This window comes from Esox lucius, chromosome 13 (assembly GCF_011004845.1).
Source record: "Esox lucius isolate fEsoLuc1 chromosome 13, fEsoLuc1.pri, whole genome shotgun sequence".
Taxonomy (NCBI): Eukaryota; Metazoa; Chordata; class Actinopteri; order Esociformes; family Esocidae; genus Esox; species Esox lucius.
The window spans coordinates 24,051,333-24,071,645 of record NC_047581.1 but is presented as its reverse complement, the minus strand read 5'-3'; positions in this window follow the sequence as shown (position 1 = coordinate 24,071,645).

The following is a 20,313-nucleotide window of genomic DNA, read 5'->3' as shown; positions in this document are numbered from 1 at the left end:
CACACACAACTTAATTACCTGGCCTCCTGAGCCTGGCCCGACAGTCTGTCAGCACATTTACCTGACAATCCTCCACCCCCGCCCTGAAACAACAGCTGCACTGTACAATACATACCTGACAATAACACCACCAACAAATAACCAACACCCAGGCAGCAAACCACAACTACCACCTGGAAAAAACGCTAGCGCAACACTGCATATGTGCAAAACATAAACTCAAACATAAAAGGTGCAACTTCAGAACAACCATCACCGTCGCACAGTTCAATATCAGGACAGCAGAACCATAGCTAACAACCTTGTTACCTGGTTGTTCTGGAAAGTTCTTCAGTGAACTACAATTGAACCACCATCACTGCATCGTCATTGTAGTTTTGGCAAGGGCAGACAATTTAAATCATAGCTTCCTTTCTTTAAGCTTCATTGTTTTCCGTGGTGCCCTGACAGGCTTTGGCAGAGGTAGACACTAGTGTTATTGACCTAAAAGAAAAGAAGATTTAATAATGACAGAGGTTTGGTCACTGCCTGGACTGATACTGCAGCCCTGTTCAAATGTAGCACAATAAAAAGGAAGGAGTAGGCTGCAATTTTGGATGCAAAGGACTTTAATATTCACATGCTGCAATCTGCTGACCAGCTACAAAAGGCCTTTTGTGTCATCTTTGACTCAGTTGACCTTATCCGACAAGGCCTATGTTTTGCCACAATTCCACCTTAAATTCTATGGAATACATATTGTAGATCCAAATGCTTGTCCTCATATTTGGACTACCTTCTTATCACATTTACAGTCGCAATAACTAATTCATTTAGACAAACATGGACTTTCGAAAGCTGTACTACAAAGATTCCTAGATGCCTTTCCACACTCCCTCTACCTACTCAAGGTTGTCTGACAAAATAAAGCTGTTAACAACATAACCAAGGATATTAACCCTGCATAATCCCATACATTTGGTTGCAAAGATAAAAAAAGATTACTATTGACTCAATAAAATAGTTCCCTGGTATAAGGAAAATACAAGAGGGCCTGAAACAAGCTTCCAGAAAATTGGCAGAGAAATGGTGTTCCACCAAATTCCAAGTCTTTCAACTGATCTGGCAAGACAATATTAAACAGCATTAATTGCTGCGTGATACACATTCTTTAGTTTAGTACAATAAATACAATCCAACATTCATTTTTGATAGTGTTGCATTCACCAAGTTAAGTTGGCATTCACTTCAGCACTGATGAAATCCAACATTTTGCTGATAGAACGTTTAATTTCCTTTCAAAATATGTAAATAATCTTTCCAAAATGTAAATGTTCTGAGACAGCACACTTGTGGACTTTGGATTCTGTAGACCACAACAAACTAAAATAATTACAGCCTCATAAACCTCCAGCAGTTTTTAGACCCCATTACTCCATGGGGTGGTTGCTGATAATGCAACCTGCTCTCATTGGAAAATGTCAATTATTTTACGTAAATCTTTGGCAGCCGAATTCGTAAGATACTGTATATTATGTTAGGTGAAGTAACGTTTGAATAATAATCCATAAAAAATAATAACAATTGGCAGGTTGTGTTTTGAATCTGCTTCCTTCAGCTCCGCAGATGGGTGCACTACACACTGCTCCAAATAGGGACATCCAATTAGGGGTGGCGAGTGGTAGTGTTACCAATGTTGCTACAAGTGGTGTTTTTTTCTAACCATGACCCAAACCATAACCCTTATCGTAACCCCAGTGCTGTGATACCTTAACCCAAACCCTAACCTTAACCCAGTGCTGTGATACCTAATGTTAACTGTAATGTGAAAATGCATTTATTCCATATTGTAGCGACCTTGGTAAGGTCATTACTCACCCCTCCAAATCTGGTAACCCATGGAGCAGTGGGTAAGACTGCTGTCTGCAACACTGAACGTTACTGGTTTAAGACACCGTTTTTTGTAAATTCATAACATATGATACATTTTAGTAGTGTACGTAACATATCATACGTTTTCATGGCGTTCGTAACCTATGATACGTTTGTCTATCGTTTGTAGCATATGTTACGTTTTAGCCAATTTGTAATGTATTATATTTGTAATGTATTATAATGTAACATAACATATCATAGGAAATCAGATGCCCTAAATTTGCGTATAATTGTTTACGTATTTCAATGAGACCAGGTTGCAACATGGTCTTTGTACGCCTATGTAGATGTTCCATTAAAAATCAGTTGTTTCCAGCAACAACATTCATTTATAACATTAACAATGTCTACATTGCATTTCTGATCAATAGGATGTTATTTCAATGGACACAAAATGTGCTTTTCTTTTGAAAACAAGTAAATTTCTAAGCGACCCAATGAATTTCAGAGGTCTCAATACTTTCTGAAACAACTAAACTATATACAGCTTGCTACCTTTTTGTGATTGTGTTACTTGGTGATGAAAAGCTATCTTCTACTCATGTTTTTTGTGTCGTAATATTTTCTTTCAGTTCCAACCAATCAAGAATCTAGTGTGATGCAATTAAGTGTTGAATCCCACGTGTGCTGAAATGAGTTATTACTGACATTTGTGCTGATACTATAAAAAAAGAGGATGAATGCCGGGTAGATAACTACCTCAATTGGAAATGTACACCGTTCTATTCTCCTTGAGGACGGTCTGGCCCCTCCAGTGCTGGAACCTGTAGAAAGAGGGGAATACATTGAAAATGAAGTGATGCAGGCCTGACTACAAAGTGGAGAAACTCACACCACAGACGGGCTTTACAGCAGCAGCTATGAGGGTTCTGGCTGCAGAGTTTTATTGGATTCATAGATATTTTACCAAAGGGGTCTGTAAGATGAATTGGAAGTCATTTTTTGGGTGGGACTCATCATTTAAATGGCACATTTTGCATGGAGCAATTCATAGAAATGTTGTTATATTTTTCTTTCTTATATTGAATGTTTGCAGAGCATAAACCTGGTTGTCATTCATTCTGAAAATTTAGATATATTGTAGAAGCTATCAAAATACTCCGTGAACATTTTCCTAAAGCAGTGCTTTTCCCACCGGCTACTCACATAAAGCACTAAAGAAGCTTCAGTTGGTGCTAAATACAGCTCGAATTTTAAACCAAAACATTTGATTATATGTCCTCAGTGCTACCCTCTCTGCACATCTTCCTGTAAAAAGCTAGGGCTGATTTAAAGGTTGTATTGTTAACTTACGAGGCATTACATGGTGAACAGTTTGTTGTTCTGTTCTTGTGCAAGGAATTAATCCAGGATCACCAGAAAAAAGTCTGATCTTTAAGCTATGACTGTACTCTCCAAAGGTGTCTCAGGAAGAGTGGAATATTACACATATGTGTGTAATGTACATGGAGGTATGTGTGCAGTAGAACAAGTACAAGCACCCCACTGATTATTATGTTATTAACCAAGATTTGTCTCGTCATTTGGTCCTGTGATTGAACGTTGTCTGGCTCAGGGGTATGAAGGTATAATGCTGGCTTGATGGCTGTTGCATTCTCTGCCAGGCACCCCTCTCAACACGAGTGGGCTCGTCCAGTCCCCTGACACCCCTGTCTCCAGATTCAGTGGTGTAATAATCTTATTTGCCAGGACTAAGTCTGTCTTGTATGGTGTTATTTATGCTGTTTTAACTGGTTTTTAATGAGTTGTTTATCTAGATTCCTGTTGTTGCTGCCCACTAGAATGTGTTGCTATTTCACTGGCCCTTTAACACAATGTCTATGAAAAGCGAACTGACATTTTTATTTTCTCCAGAGGATCTGACTTTTTGCACCCCTCTAAAGCCACTGTGATTATTTTTGAATGCTTGGATATGAAAGGCCAACTCACATTCGTATGTACTCCTCAGGAGTATACTGAGGAGTGTTTATACTACTCCTCAGTAGGGGTTTCACATTGGCTATCTGTAGAAGTACTTTGTGACAAGTGCTGTGGAAAAAAGGCTCTATAAGATACATTTGATTGATTGATAATAAGTCAATATTCTAACAATTTTTCCATTAATTTTCCTGTGTTGATTGTCTTAGCATTCTGAAGTGGTCTGAATTCAAACCACTCAGAACATCTAGGAGTCATGGAGAAAAACCGCTTGGCCTTTCCCAAGAGACCAATATCCCCCCTAATTTGGCCCAGGTCCAACCAGCCACCAATCATGGCTCAGGACTTGCATCACTTCCTGAGAAGGATGCCGGGTCATGTGACAAAGCAGCGACCGCTCGGATGATGTCATTCTCAGTGTTAGAACAATGAGGACACAGTTCGTACTAAAACACCCGGCGGAGGACTGTGAAACCACAACGGTCTGAAATAGCAGCACACATCCTGTCCAACCCCACACCCCCACCTCACCCCTCCTCACCTCTCTTTCCCCCTCCCCCTATTATTCTGTGTTGTGATCCAAACTGGAACAGTATTGTGTTTTCATGTGTTGGGGAACACGGTGTGAGAGAGTCACTGTCTGAAACAGGTTGCCGGAAGAGAAAAAAAGAAACATAGCCAATTTCCAAGCAGAATATAGCAGTGGTAAGTGCTAGTGGACAGAGGGAAGGAGAGAGCCGAGCGGTGGTGTCGAGCTGCTGTAATGGCCACGAGGGGCGAGGGTCAGTGCTGTAATCAAGAACCACACTCCTTTAGACCGCAGCAACCACGGTCACTTCTCCACCGCCATCATAAAGAACACCGCCACCCACCAACACAGCCAGGGAGAGAGCTTAATGCTGTTATCCTGCTCACTGGGTTTATTCTGCGCTAATAAGATGTCCTGTACACACCCTGGTAGACTAGGAGTAAACAAAAAGTGGGACAAGTTGAATGGCAAAGAGTGTCTGAGTGGACTATAATGTTCAGAGAACTTGAAGGGCTACTGAAGCTCCGGGTGTCAGTCAGATGAGCTTATTTCTTGCCAGTGGAAGTCAGCCTGGTAGAAGGGAACGGGGAGCTGGCAGAGGCGTACACTCTGACTCTCTATCCCCCAGCTGCTTAATTTATGCAGCATCTTGCAGTGCTTCTGAGCTAAATAGCAGGCACGGACGGAATTTGAATTGAAGGGAGTTAGAGGAGTTTGAAGTTGCAGCGTTCTGTGGAGTTCTGTTGAGTTCTAAGCCAGGGAAGGGCTCGATGAGCTGTGTGTGTGTGTACGTGGGTGGATGGGTGTGTGTGTGTGTGTGTGTGCATGCGTACTGAGGCTTCTCTACAGTAAATACAGACAGCAGTTCCAATTCCAGGACGGGGTGACATGTCTCCATGGGCTGATCTCTCTCTGTGCTCCTCTAATTCCTCTGGGGAGACACGGCACACCTCACATCTTTTACCTTTCACAGGCTCATTCTGATGCCACATGAGATGCCATTTCCCCTCGGTACTCCCTCCTCTCCCCTCTCTGTCCGTGCTCCTTTTCCTTTCTCACACACTTTCCAACTCCTTACCATCTCTTTTCCATGTCCCCCCCCCCCTCCCTCAGTCTCCTTCCCCATCCTGCTGAATAACAGTTAAAGGCATCTGTACTTCTGTTCTGAACACTGTTTCATTTTTGGCATCCCTTCTTTTTTACCCTACCGAAGCAATTTGAGAAAAGATGCTTGCTCAAGGGCTACAGTGGTAGAGACCCTCTTTGATATGCTGTCTGCCTTACAAGCTGTCAAGACATCGAGCAGGAATCGAATGGGAGCACCAAGGCGAGGAGAGACGGTGGGAAGGAAAAAAAGCTGAACTAATTGGCATGCTTCCATGCGACTCAGCGTTGAGATACATTAATTACACAGGCCATAATTAGAGTTAGGTCTGACAAACAGAAACAGGCTTCCTTCCCATCCCCCCCGTCCCTGCCAAGCTCCATCTCCACTTTAGTTGGATCCACTACATTCACCTCATCTCTCTGCTTCCTTCCCTCCTTTCTTTCAGCCCGTTCTACATGAACGTGGGGCGAATCCCTCCCTCTCAGGTCCGTGTGTGCGCCTCTCCTCTTCCCCTTCATTCATCCTCTACCTTTCTTATTCTATATTGTTCGTAATCCTAACCCTACCTGTGGAACATGAACACAATGCCGTTTTCCTTCTCAGGGAGAAATCTCTCTCCCACTCCATTTTAAGTAAAGCCCACCCTCTTCATCTCATCTCTCCTCTCCTATGGGCGAATGTGAACGTAAGGGCTTTCAGAACGTAAGTGCTTTTAAGCAGGAAATCGATGCTCTACTTTTCTCAGACCGGGAGTAAACTCAGAGCAGGAGGAGAGCGAGTATGAAAGTAGGACAGATGTACTGCATTCTCCTTCTTGTTCCTCTCCAATTCCCACACTCAATTATGTTTCCCTAGCTGTGATCGCTTTCATGATGAGAGTGGTCATGATTTCATCTCTAGTAATGCCAAGGACGGCTAAATCAAGCAGAACACTTCTGTAGGGCATTATTGTAATAAAAGCATTTTTTTTTTTTTATTGTTTCACTGTCGGCCTCAGTGTGATCTAGTCATCAATCATGTCAGTGCTCATAAACACTGTTTGTTCAAATCCAAAAGGTAATATATTTGTTAGCAAAATTTGATTCTGGTACAGAGTCATTCATCAAATCTCCTCATATATGCTGCATCACACAAGACACCAGGCAGATGCCAGGTTCATGGTCCCTGTGCTTGAATACATGAGCCTGAAGCTAAAAGGTTTCTTCTATTATATTTCTGAAGAATACCAAATGGGATTCGGTTTTCAAAGAGCAACATTTGTTTAAATTGGATTCTGAGCCTGCCTCTGTTGCAGAGTTGAGGCCAAGCATCAAAGCGTGATGACTTTGAGAGCGTCTGCTTGGTGTGTGTGTGTGTGACAGTATATATCTGAATAAGAGACGAGGGGGCGTGTGTACATGTTTGTATTTTTTGGGGGGTGGGGGGTGGGGGTGGGGGGGCATTTGATAGCATTTCAGATGAAAGGAAAAACGCTATAGATGGGAGACAAAGCAAATATTACATTAAACTGCAAAAACAATCTCAGAATAGAAAAGTAGGGTGAATATGTATTTTAAGTCTTGTGTGGAACTGTGCACAAACTAACAAACATGTCATAACATACTGTAGGCATCAACAAGCAACTGTCAAATCCAAAACTGTGTGTATGCAAGTTGGGATCTGGCATACAGAGGACGGCTTTGTTTTCCAATACACTACTCCTCCTTCTTCCTTCCTACTTCCTTCTCCCCGCCCCTTCCCTTCCCTTCATCCCCTACTTGTCTCAGCAGATCTCCCGCCCAGGGTTGCATGGGGCCTTTGGGAGAACGAGGAGATGTGAGGGAATGGCGTGCGTTAGTCCAGTGTGGGAACAGGCCAATGTGTGCTCTGCGTATAATGTTGTGTGCGTGTGACACAGTGAGAAGTGCGTCAAAGACCGTCACAGCACTGTGGGGCCGTGGGCAGTGCTGAGGGAATCAGCCAGGCCATCCATGTTTATTGAATTGAATTTAAACAGAAAAATAATGAGTCAGAGTTGGCTAGCAGGACCGGCTGTTTGTTAGTTAATCTGCGTGTTTGGAGGAAAGAGATGACTATCATACAGTGAGTTTATGTTACCGCTTCCTGTGAGAGTGGCCCCAGCGAGAGGGAGTGATGGGGTTTGACCGACTGACTGACTGGGAGGGGGGAGAGATTGGGGGGCAATCTGACTGGAAGTTTGGATGTCTACGATTTTTTCACGTCACAGTACTCCCATCATGTGGTCATGCGGAAAACTGCATCTGAAAATGATTCAGACCACTACAGCTTCAGAGAGGCAGCTGTCGATACATCCAGCAGGTGGTAATAGTGTACTGCTACATTTGAAAACTCATTAGCTCATAGCAGCAGGGAGCTCTTTAATCCAGAATAAGACAACCCAGACAAGACCTTTCACAACTCAGATAATACATTTTATCCATGGTAAGAAATTTAAACTTATCAATACATTTTCAAATAGACAAAGAAAATTGCAATAATTATATTGACACAATATATTTCAGAAAGTTTGACAAAAAATCACACAGACACAATTATAAACACCCCAGAGCTAATACTTGGTTGCACAGCTTTTGGCAATATCTGCCGGAAAAAGCTTCTGGTTGCCATTACATTTCTATATTTCTACGGGCAATTTTTCAACAGGCAATTTCTACAGGAAATTGTTCAGCAGTAAACCTCTCTAGCTCTGTATTGTTTGAGAGGTGCTCTCCACCAACTGCTGATTTACACTCCATTCATAAGTTGGCCACAGTAGAAAAGTGCAACATCTATTCATTACCATTCCTGAGTACTTTTTTATGTGTGTTTGGGGTTATTGTCTTTCTGGAAGACCCACATCCTTCACTGGAGAATCAATGTTTGGATGCTCCATAGAACATTACACACTAAAACCCCTGATAATATATTTGTTCATAATTCCTTGTGCACATGTTCAAGGTCCCCAGTGCCAGAGCCATAGAAGAAATCCAAAAACATTTGAATAACTCACCAGTATTTGATTGCAGGGGGGATGTTGTATTTATTGAAGGTTACATCTGGTTGTCGGTAAACACAGTAATGATCTGTATGCCAAATAGCTCTAATTCTGTTTAATTGGTCTCAGAATATTTCTTCCCAGTATTTAGGCATGTTTAGGTAGGTTTCTGAGAAGTTCAAGCAGGCTTTCTTGTGTCTCCCTCACCAGAGGGCTCTTCTTATTTTTAGCATAAATCAAATCAAATGTAAAAAAAAAACACCACCCTGCCTACATTCAGTGTTGGTAGCGGAGAGTGGAAAACCCGTCATTCAGCGGTATTATAATACTCCTGCCAATCTGTGATTAGAAATGATAAAACATCTATTTTGCCCTCTATACAACAATGCTTCAGGGTTTCTTTGGGGCAAGACATCACGAAACGAGCAGATTAATAAAGTGTTTACAAGTGTGAGGTTCAACCCAACCTGAACAAATAAAACGATCGATTTGGAATTGAAAAATAAAGGAATGTTTGGACTCTTCCAGACATGTTTGGAATATAAGTGAATATAAGTGAGAGCTGAAAAGAGAGTTGACCTATAAAAACAAACACACAACCAGGTAATTATTATAAGAACACATTGACAACACAACAACTTTTACAACAACAACCTTGGAACAATTAGGGTTAACTAGAACTAGAACCCTAATCTCCTGACATTTGTTACGCATCCTATCTTCTAACCGGATGGGCTGGGAAGGTTCTGAAGATGGCAATCGATTTTTCCTATTCAACTTGTTTAATTGTGGCATCATACATCATTACCAGACTATTCAGGTAGTTTCAAATTACTCCAGTGGTGGGGAGTACGGGCCTTCCCACAACCAAGCCTGGGTCTGGAGTGAGCTGTCCTCCCCAGCAATCTGTCACCACCAGTTGGGCTGATTACCCCACCCTTTCCCTGGTAGGACAGACAGAGCTGCCCTTCTGCCGTCCGTCCATCAGCCAACACAGACAGATGTTCATTAGAGCCTAATTTCTCCTCTCAATCTATTAGAACATCTAACACATACCAAACAGCACCCTATTCCCTTTATAGTGGACATCTTTTGATCAGGGAACACTCAGACGTAGAGCACTGCTTGGGGAATAGGGCACCATTTGGGACTTCTATTTCAGAGAGGGCCATGTTCAGTCATTCTGTTTCATCCCTTATCCATACTAACTTTGTTACCCATTCCGAATCAGCCCCACTAGCATGGGTGGGGCTTAAGGGCGTATTTTAGAAAATAAATGTAGATTCTCTTGCTGTGATCATTACTTTCCCAGGCTGACATGTGGAATGCAATACTGTACAGAATGCTGATGTTGACGTGGACCCTACCTAATGCTACAGGGCAAGGTAAAAGGCAGAAAACAATTGGTGAGATGTGCATGTCATTGGATACCGATGTTATGGAAACCTCAAGGTCAGCAACATTGATTTGGGGGGCAGAGAGGAATGGAGATGGGGTAGGAGTAGAAAAGATAGGGGTAAAGGAGCCCCCCACTTGGTCCTTTATCAACAGTCTGTCCTGCTCAGAGCGCAGCCCTCAGCCCCGGCCCGGCCCATGTCACTCAGCACGAGGATCCAGTTGACCAAAGGGACCTCGAGGTTGGATCTTCTTCTCCCAGAGAGAGGGGCCTTGTTCCTGCTTGCCTGTGATGAGACACAGGCTGCTGACAGAGTAGAGGACTCTCCAGTCCCCCTCCGCTAGAGAGAGATGCTACTCTATGACACTGACACTGTGGACTAGCTCCACTCACCAGTCCCCCCATTCACATCCACCCCTGCTTCGTCACACCGCATGTCATTTAACCTAGGAGTCTCATCTCACACAGAGGGAAATAGCTCCATTTATTTGTGTTTTTGTGAGGCTGTGTATGTGTGTGTGTGTGTGAGTGTGTGTGGGTGTGTAGGTGTGTGTGTGTGTCAGTGAGTGTGTTATCACTCCACAGGGGACAGTAGCGCTGTGGGAAATGATTGTGCAGCTTCTTTCTAGGTAGATTAAAGTCTGGAGAGTCTGTCATCGCAAAAATGGCTATGTAGCAATATTAAAGGTCTCAATAGTATTGCACTGAGGAATGTCTTATGGGATGGATATTTTGGTCAATTATATAGGGGGGGTTGAAGAGGGAGGTGTGAGGAGGAGGAGGTATGTGGAGGAGGTATGGGGAGGAGAAGGAATGGGGAGGAGGAGGTATGGGGAGGAGGTTGTTAGTAAATGTCATGCTGGATGTGCTTGAAAATGTAAGTATGACGGCAACAGCTGGTGATTGTCCTACAGTAAACATGATGGCTGTTGATCATCATCCCGTCCTTCCATCTGCTTGGGGACATCACATATGCACACACAGAAAACATTCACAAATAAGGACAAAAGCACGTTTTCACCCCGGCATGAATACAAGGAAAGGAAAATTGTCCCCATAAGTCACGTATTTTAAATGTATTCACAGTTTGGGAACTCTTTTTTTCACCATATACTGTATGTAGTAAAACCACATTCACAGTCAAACACACACATACAGACACAAAAACACAACACACTCGCACAAACAAAGCATCCAGAAGCACTCAATCCCCTCTAATAGCTCTCAATATTGAGTGATAGGAGAATGTTTGTATAGAATTCTAAGAACCGATATGAGTAAATGTTCAATTAATTAATTACTCAAAGTTTCTTTAAAGAGACAATCACCCCAGCATTGTTTTGGCATCATGCGCCACACTGTATATAATGGTACACAGTCTCTGTCTGAGAAGCCCAGCCTACCATACGACTAAGAGGGCAGAATGTCTTCCAGCTTTACCTCATGATATCTCTCATCTTACGTGTTTTAAAATAAGCTTAGAACCAACTAACATGACACAGAGAAGAATGCCTTAACCTCACAAATTCTCTACAGTTGAACTGTTCTAATTGAGGTAGGGTTGAATGAACCCCTCGTGAGAGGGAGCGTTTTTCTTTGAACGTTATCGTACCTGTTACATTGACTGACCAGAGCTTTGGCTTGGCCTGGAGCTGTTCCGAGTGCCCTACCATCACTTAACATTTTTGAGGAACAGCCTGCCAGTTCACTTTTGAGTGCTTGACCTGATTTGCTCAAAGCAGTTCAGAGCATTGTGTTAGCACCGCTTTAAAACAGGTAGCAAAGCATTTCATTGAGACAGATTCACACAAAGTGACAATGTTGTTGTTGTTGATCAAAGTATAATTTATGCAATTGCATGCAGTAACTCTGTCTGGACCTTCATTCTGCGATTCCACTTTGTTTACCGGTCGCTCGTCTTTGAATAAAGACCACCCCTCCCCCCCCCCCCCCCCCTCCCCCTTTCCCGCCCTGGGGTCCTTCTGACTTAATGAGAAACACAGCGATAAGGGTAGGAAGATTTAAGAGCATTAGGATTACATTTAAAGTTTAGTCATTTCACAGACGCTCTTATCCAGAGAGAAAGATATCCGGGTTTCTCAGTATGAGTGGGCGGTTGCCGGATGAAGGAGTCTGAGCAGGACACGATTTCAGCAACAGACAGACAGAGAGAGAGAGAGACGGACTCACAGCAGTAGATGGGCAATTTAAAAACAACAGCTTGTATCATGGCTAGTTAATTAGCCAGCCTAAGCATTAGTGCCCTATCCAGTCAACCAGTGTTGAAAATACTGATTCCCTGGGGAAATGGGTCGACTTGGAACAAAGAAAGCTCCTGCACTTTTTTCATCCCATGTCAAGCAAGACTTATTTTTATAGGGGAGTGAAGGAGAGGAAAGTCGTGGCCAATGTAGTCTGTGCTTAGAATTCAATTGAAGTGGTGTCCTGAGGTGCAGAAGAAAATAGAAAGTAGCACAGCGTGTCTGAGGGTGATTGTCAGGCCTAACATAACATGCACTGTATGTGTGCCTGGTTTTGTGTCAGGGTGTGTCAATGTGTGGGTTTGTCGGGGAGGGGGGTGGTTGGGGTCACTGTACTGGGCAGTACAGCCGACCCTATGGCCATATGAGTGACACAAGCCCAGATGAAACTGGAAAACCTGACAGGACTGATGTTTTCACAAAGAGCTGTAAGGATTTCACAAACCTTTTCAAAAAACATAGTTAAACTCAAACTGACCAGCGGTGAGGTAATAAAGGGTGCTCAAACGCAAAGCGAGAAATTATTTGAGATCAACATGACACATCATTCCGAAGTCAGAACTAGCTTCAATGTACTGAAATATTCTTGGTTGGCACTTCTTGGTTCCATGACCTTGGTCTCCCATTCCATCATTTCAGTTTTGTGTTTTTATTGGGTGTGGGGAAAAATATTTAGCTGGGCCGTGGACTGGGCTGCTTACTTTGCTGTCAGTCCAACCTTTCATAGGAGGCTTACTGGGGGTTTGAAACTGTTTGGTTAACTTCACCCCATTAGTTGGCACTAGTCTACACGGTTGGTTTGGAGACCTTTGGATGTGAGGAGAGAAGCGGAGGGAAGAGAGGAGTTAAGAGATGAGGTAGAAACACATGACTGTGTACATAAATGAAACTGACAAAAGCATTTTCCCCTCAGGGAATAAAAAAGTATTTCCAATCTCAACAGGCTTCTACAGGACTATAGTTGAGATAACAATGCTAATCAACACGTGTTGGAGGTGACGAGAAGGGATGAGGAAGGGAAAGAGCAACCGGCCTCTATAGGTGTGTTATTAGGACAACAACAGCACGCTCCTTGAGGCCTAGACAGGCCTGACAGGCCTATCGCTGGTCTGTCATCGGGGCTGGATGTCCAGGGGCCGGGGGGCTGGACATGGCCGGAGGAGAGGACTGCCGACCCTGACACAAGGCTTTGTCCACTCTGATGGATGGGTTCATGGCCCAAACTGCGGTATTGTCCACTTGGCCCGAGTGTTCCTCAGTCCATACCGACCCCCACAGCGTGCACTGACCTGGTGATCTTATCTGACCGCCGGGATCTCAGTAGGGTCACTCACACAAGTGCTGACCACTGGCCATGAAAGGACTGAAACCTTATCCACTCAATCCACTGGAGTAGAGCTAAACTGTGCCGGATTGGGGCGAGTTATGGCCAGGTATTCAGGCTTTTTACATTCTCCTCATGAGACCTCAGATGTTTCCAATATCCAAACATATCTAAACTGAAGTAAAATGACAGCTTACTCTGCTCAAACTCTCCCAAAGCCTCTGACCTTTAACTACTGCAGTAGAAGGGCAGTTGGAGAGGTTTTTGGCTGCTCTCTCCGTCAATAATGTCAGATGGCCATCCATCATGGTCCAGGTATTTGTGTTCACCTGGAGCAGACTGGGTGAAGACAAGGGGCCATGTCGCTCTGTCAGTCTCTGAGTAATGATACCGCAGGGCCTCCTCCTCATCTGACCTCCACAATTCACTGAAACAGTCCTCATAGCAACCATCTGACACTGGCCCGTCTGACTCATAGAAGCCTCAATACAATTGTATCGTAGCAGCGCTGTGCTTTTCAACACTCCACCAGTATTTAGTATATCCACAGTACGTTACGGAAACGACTGTAAATGAAGACTTGGAACACATTATCATTCATTCAGTATGCCTCACATATAGGAAATGGAAGAGAATGAATGATGTGCAACTGCATTTACTTTGAGTAATAAACTGCGTGGCAATTAGAATTGCATATAAAGGCTTAGGAATGTATTCTGACCCCTTCACTTTCTACACATTTTGTTGTGTCATGGTCTGAATTTATAATTATTAAATAAGTTTATTAAATATTCTTTTTCCCATCAATCTACATAGCACACCACAATGACAAAGCAAAAACTTAAACAGAAATCTTTGAAAATGTATTGATAATTAGTTACAGGAAAGGATTTGGGTACAGGACAGGGAATGAGGAAAGGGACAGACAGGGAAGGAGGAATGTCTGTCTCTTTCCCCATTCCCTGTCTGTCCCTTTCCATATTCCCAGTCTGTCCCTGTCCTCGTCCCTGTCTGTCCCTTCCCCCATTCCCTGTCTGTCCCTTCCCCCATTCCCAGTCTGTCCCTTGACCCTATTCCCAGTCTGTCCCTTTCCCCATTCCCAGTCTGTTCCTTTCCCCATTCCCAGTCTGTCCCTTTCCCCTATTCCCTGTCCGTCCCTTTCCCCATTCCCTGAGACAGGCTCATCCCGCATGGAAAAATGATCAGCTGTGGAGGGGAACGCCGGTGCCTCCGTAAATTTCACTACGGCAACGCTTGAGAGAAAGCCCTGACAACCGGTATCTCACTGGCCATTCCCTTTCCTCAAAATAGAGGGGCATAAATCAGGCCTGGTCCCCAGACCTGTGGCTGGCTGGCTGGCTGACTGGGAGGGTAGGTTCAGGGAAGCAGGGATACACTCCATTCACCATGGCTTGGCTCAGCTGCAGCCATGAGGAACATTGTAGCATGAAAACACTCACTTTGAGCTGATTTAATTTCCCCTGATTTCACCAACAAAGAAAAGGTTTAAGACAAACAAATCAAAAGAGCTTTATTGGACCAGTCATAGACATTAGTGCTACTGTACGGTATTCAATATGGGATGCCAGCGACCAGCACAACATTTGGATCGACAGTAAAGAAAAAAGACGGTGGTGAGTAGAGGGAAGGCTGGCTGTAGTGAGACTGTCCTCTTGGCCAAACCCTTTTTGACACAGAGAAACGAAAAAGCAACATGAGTCCAGAATTTATAGGCACTGGGTTAACAAGGTCTGCTAGTTAGACAAACAGGCTGTCCCTGAGATGCACTAAATAACCGTCAGCCTAGCACTACGGCATGAGGCCAGCGGCTGGAACAGTGGTCATGGTGAAATGGGAACCATGCTCTACTCAGGCCCCAGACGACCACACGAGAGGCTCTGAGGGAGTCGGAGTGGAGGCCAGCAGACAGACAGTTCTGCTTGGCACAGCAGCCAGTTGAGGAGGAGCACAGATAGAACAAGACGCATGTTATGTCTCCCATGCGGGTTCACGTGTCTGTGCTGTTGTGAGGGTACGGCTATAATGGCACCCCATTTGACCAGGGCCCAAAGAGAAGCGCACTTAAGTGTATATATTGGGAAGCACATTTAAGTGTGTATGACTAAGTCACAGCGTGGGTTTAAGGGGGTCTGCAGCAGCAAGGGGAACAGGCCCTCCAGGCTACACTCAAACTCTATAACCCAAGCCAGCACTTTGCCTACTCCAGTCTAACGGGTGTTCCACCCCTGTGAGGAAACAGGTGACATGGCATGCTAAGTTGGCAGCAATAGAAATTAAGAGTTCTGTGGGACAACAAAATATGGGCCTGCTTATGTAGTTGAACTGGGAGAAATGCGCCCTGCTTTTAATTAAGCTCCTTACTGGGTGCAAAATATGCATTATAAAGACAGGGATAAGCGGGCAACCATTGGACCATCTAAACTGCTGTGAAAAAGATTGCATTTTTAATACTTCCAAGCTAAGAAAATCACATATTAAACTGCAATAGGAGTGAAGGAACTGCTGTCAACAGAAATACATTTACTTGCAGAAATTGCTGGCAAACAGAATTACTGCAGTGAAAAATGTAAATAATTTGGACTCTGTATTTGCAACATTCTTTACTGATTCTGCAATCGTTTTTGAAAGGATCGTTATTGTTCTTTTACATGTTGTTGAGGGAGCTCCTTCAGAAGCTGTATGGTTTATTGCTACGGTGCCACCTAAACTCATCTTTCAAAGTCTGCCATGTTCATTCCTGGTCCTGTGTACTTGCTCTTGTGAGTGGATCAACAAAATGCCTATTGTAACAGTGTGGCAATTTGAAGCCTTCCTCTGTAATGGCTTGTTGGTAAGCACACCTTCCTTCTGAAATGATACTGGAGCCTGGTCTCACGTGTCTGATGACTATCTTGTCTTGATCTGCTTTTTACAACCTTCAGAACTGTTTATTGTGTGTTTTGCCCCAATTCAAACAGGCCCAGTACTAACAGGCCCAGTACTAACAGGCCCAGTACTAACAGCCCAGTACTAACAGGCCCAGTTCTAACAGGCCAGTACTAACAGGACCAGTACTAACAGGCCCAGTTCTAACAGGCCCAGTACTAACAGGCCAGTACTAACAGGCCCAGTTCTAACAGGGCCAGTACTAACAGGCCCATTTCTAAAAGGCCCAGTACTAACAGGCCCAGTTCTAACAGGCCCAGTTCTAACAGGCCCAGTACTAACAGGCCAGTACTAACAGGCCCAGTTCTAACAGGCCCAGTACTAACAGGCCAGTACTAACAGGCCCAGTTCTAACAGGCCCAGTACTAACAGGCCAGTACTAACAGGCCCAGTACTAACAGGCCCAGTTCTAACAGGCCCAGTACTAACAGGCCAGTACTAACATGCCCAGTTCTAACAGGCCCAGTACTAACAGCCCAGTACTAACATGCCCAGTTCTCTGTGTGTCTCTGTACTGCAGAAAGCTCCAAACTCCTCAGTTACATGCCATTGAGCAGACACAATAAGACAAACTGGGCCACAAAACCACCTTTTATATATTTGTATTATTTCTGTTATAATAACATAATTAACATACATAATGCATTGAACAACTTATCTCCAACATGACAAAGCAGTGGTGTCCACCAATCTGGATCTTTCCATCGCTCGATAGCAAGCCTTGTGAGAGGGCTCACAACAGCCACTTCAGAAAGTATTCAGACCCCTTCACCTTCATGATGTGTTGGCTGTTTGCTTCTAGTCACAGTTGAGGTGAAACATTAATCTTCCCCCCAGGCTGAGGACCCCATAGAATGAGGTTAGTCCCACCACCATATGGACCACATAACCTTATGGATCCCAGAACGATGCTTCATCTTATAGATCCCACCACCACGCTTCACCTCATTCCTCCCACCACCATGCTTCACCTCATAGATCCCGCCACCATGCTTCACCTTATACACTCACCTAAAGGATTATTAGGAACACCTGTTCAATTTCTCATTAATGCAATTATCTAATCAACCAATCACATGGCAGTTGCTTCAATGCATTTAGGGGTGTGGTCCTGGTCAAGACAATCTCTTGAACTCCAAACTGAACGTCAGAATGGGAAAGAAAGGTAATTTAAGCATTTTTGAGCGTGGCATGGTTGTTGGTGCCAGACGGGCCGGTCTGAGTATTTCACAATCTGCTCAGTTACTGGGATTTTCACACACAACCATTTCTAGGGTTTACAAAGAATGGTGTGAAAAGGGACAAACATCCAGTATGCGGCAGTCCTGTGGGCGAGAATGCCTTGTTGATGCTAGAGGTCAGAGGAGAATGGGCCGACTGATTCAAGCTGATAGAAGAGCAACTTTGACTGAAATAACCACTCGTTACAACCGAGGTATGCAGCAAAGCATTTGTGAAGCCACAACACGCACAACCTTGAGGCGGATGGGCCACAACAGCAGAAGACCCCACCGGGTACCACTCATCTCCACTACAAATAGGAAAAAGAGGCTACAATTTGCACAAGCTCACCAAAATTGGACAGTTGAAGACTGGAAGAATGTTGCCTGGTCTGATGAGTCTCGATTTCTGTTGAGACATTCAGATGGTAGAGTCAGAATTTGGCGTAAACGGAATGAGAACATGGATCCATCATGCCTTGTTACCACTGTGCAGGCTGGTGGTGTGGGGGATGTTTTCTTGGCACACTTTAGGCCCCTTAGTGCCAATTGGGCATCGTTTAAATGCCACGGCCTACCTGAGCATTGTTTCTGACCATGTCCATCCCTTTATGACCACCATGTACCCATCCTTTTGATGGCTACTTCCAGCAGGATAATGTACCATGTCACAAAGCTCGAATCATTTCAAATTGGTTTCTTGAACATGACAATGAGTTCACTGTACTGAAATGGCTCCCACAGTCACCAGATCTCAACCCAATAGAGCATCTTTGGGATTTGGTGGAACGGGAGCTTCGTACCCTGGATGTGCATCCCACAAATCTCCATAAACTGCAAGATGCTATCCTATCAATATGGGCCAACATTTCTAAAGAATGCTTTCAGAACCTTGTTGAATCAATGCCACGTAGAATTAAGGCAGTTCTGAAGGCGAAAGGGGGTCAAACACAATATTAGTATGGTGTTCCTAATAATCCTTTAGGTGAGTGTAGATACATCATACTTTGCGTTCAGACAGAAAACACCACATATGAGTTTAACCATTTATTAGAGAACTTATGTACAGCCCTGTACATGCAAGTCTTGGCATTAGGTTCTGTCCTTTAGGGTAACTCATTGACATCACATGATCGTGTATACGATACTACCACAATATCATACCTTGTTATTATTTATGCAATTCCCATGGCAATGAGCAAGGTACGCATGATGTGGTTTTTCTTCTGACATGCATTGTGTTTGGGATCACATATAAACAGATGTGTGCCTTTCTAAATAAGTCATGACAAAGAACCTGAATCTGTATGTACATTAAATATTTTAGCACAAACATAAATATATCATATATTATAATATATAATGTTGTATTTATTTTTTTGAGAATATGCAGTTTTGTTTACACTGGGAAAATATACTATTTTTGTGTTTGTTATGATGGGGTAGAATCGGTTGTGGAAGTGATTACACTTTACCTAAAGCCTAGAAATATCAATTATACTGTAGTGTTTGATCATTATATCCAATCTTAGCCTGAACATATTCACAGATACTGTAGGGTCATCAAATTGTAACGGTACCACTTCACTTAAGTCAAATAATAACACATAATAACGCATCATTGTGAACAAATAATTGTATTGAATATGAATTTTTAGTTTATCAACGCCTCAGTTTGTGATTTAGAATCACCTATTGCAATGACACCATTAAAAGAGCCTGTGGCATTCATGTACAGATTTTACCAATAGTCCATAGTCCATATCACCAAGGCAGAACATAGCTGCAACAGGGGCTTTTCTGGTTTAAAATGAAAAACAACACTTTTTCCTGAAGAAAGGGGGTCAAACACAGTATTAGTATGGTGTTCCTCAAGCCCAGCTTGAGTTTAAGCTTAAGTAAGCTGTTGGATGTGATGCCCAGAGGACAATCCTGGATCAAGATTAAATCCCAAGTACTTGTATGAGGAAAACACCTCTATCTACTTGTTTTACAAAGTGATTATCTGAGGCAGGTTAGGGGTTGTGTTCTTGATTTTGAGAATACCATTAGTTTTTTGTTTTCTCCACATTTGAGACCACTTTGAGATGAGAAACAGTTGTGCTGGACAACATTAAATGCGTCCTTTAATTTTACTGTCTAGTATGGAAGATGTCTTTTGCATGTAGATGTAACATTGCATATACAATGTTTTCACGTAAATGGCTCAACAATGGCTCAACAATGGAACCATGGAAACCAATCCAAAATGTACCAGTTTCTTTCTAATGCCATGCCAACAAACACATTGTGATCTAACACTGAGACAGTCAATAAACAAACCAACAGCTTTACTTGATAGGTCTATGTATAACAATCGCTACAATTAAATACCATTGTCTGCGGTTTCAAAGACCTTGACCAATCAATGAAAGTGCCTCTAGTATATCACGCGTAACTTTCATTGTGGTTGTAGTAATGCTATGCTGCTTTCCATATCCAGATTGTTCACGACATCAGTTGCTCATGACATCACTGGTGCAAAAGAACTAATTCAGTTGCTTACCAACAAATGTATCCAATACAAATGTGTACAAAAGCCTCTAGTTGAAAAATTGGGTGGGAGTTATGGGGTAACTACCAGCAACCCCCACCCCCTAAATAGTGGTATAACCGACTACCAGCATCCCCCCACCCCCCTAAATAGTAGTATGACCTATGACC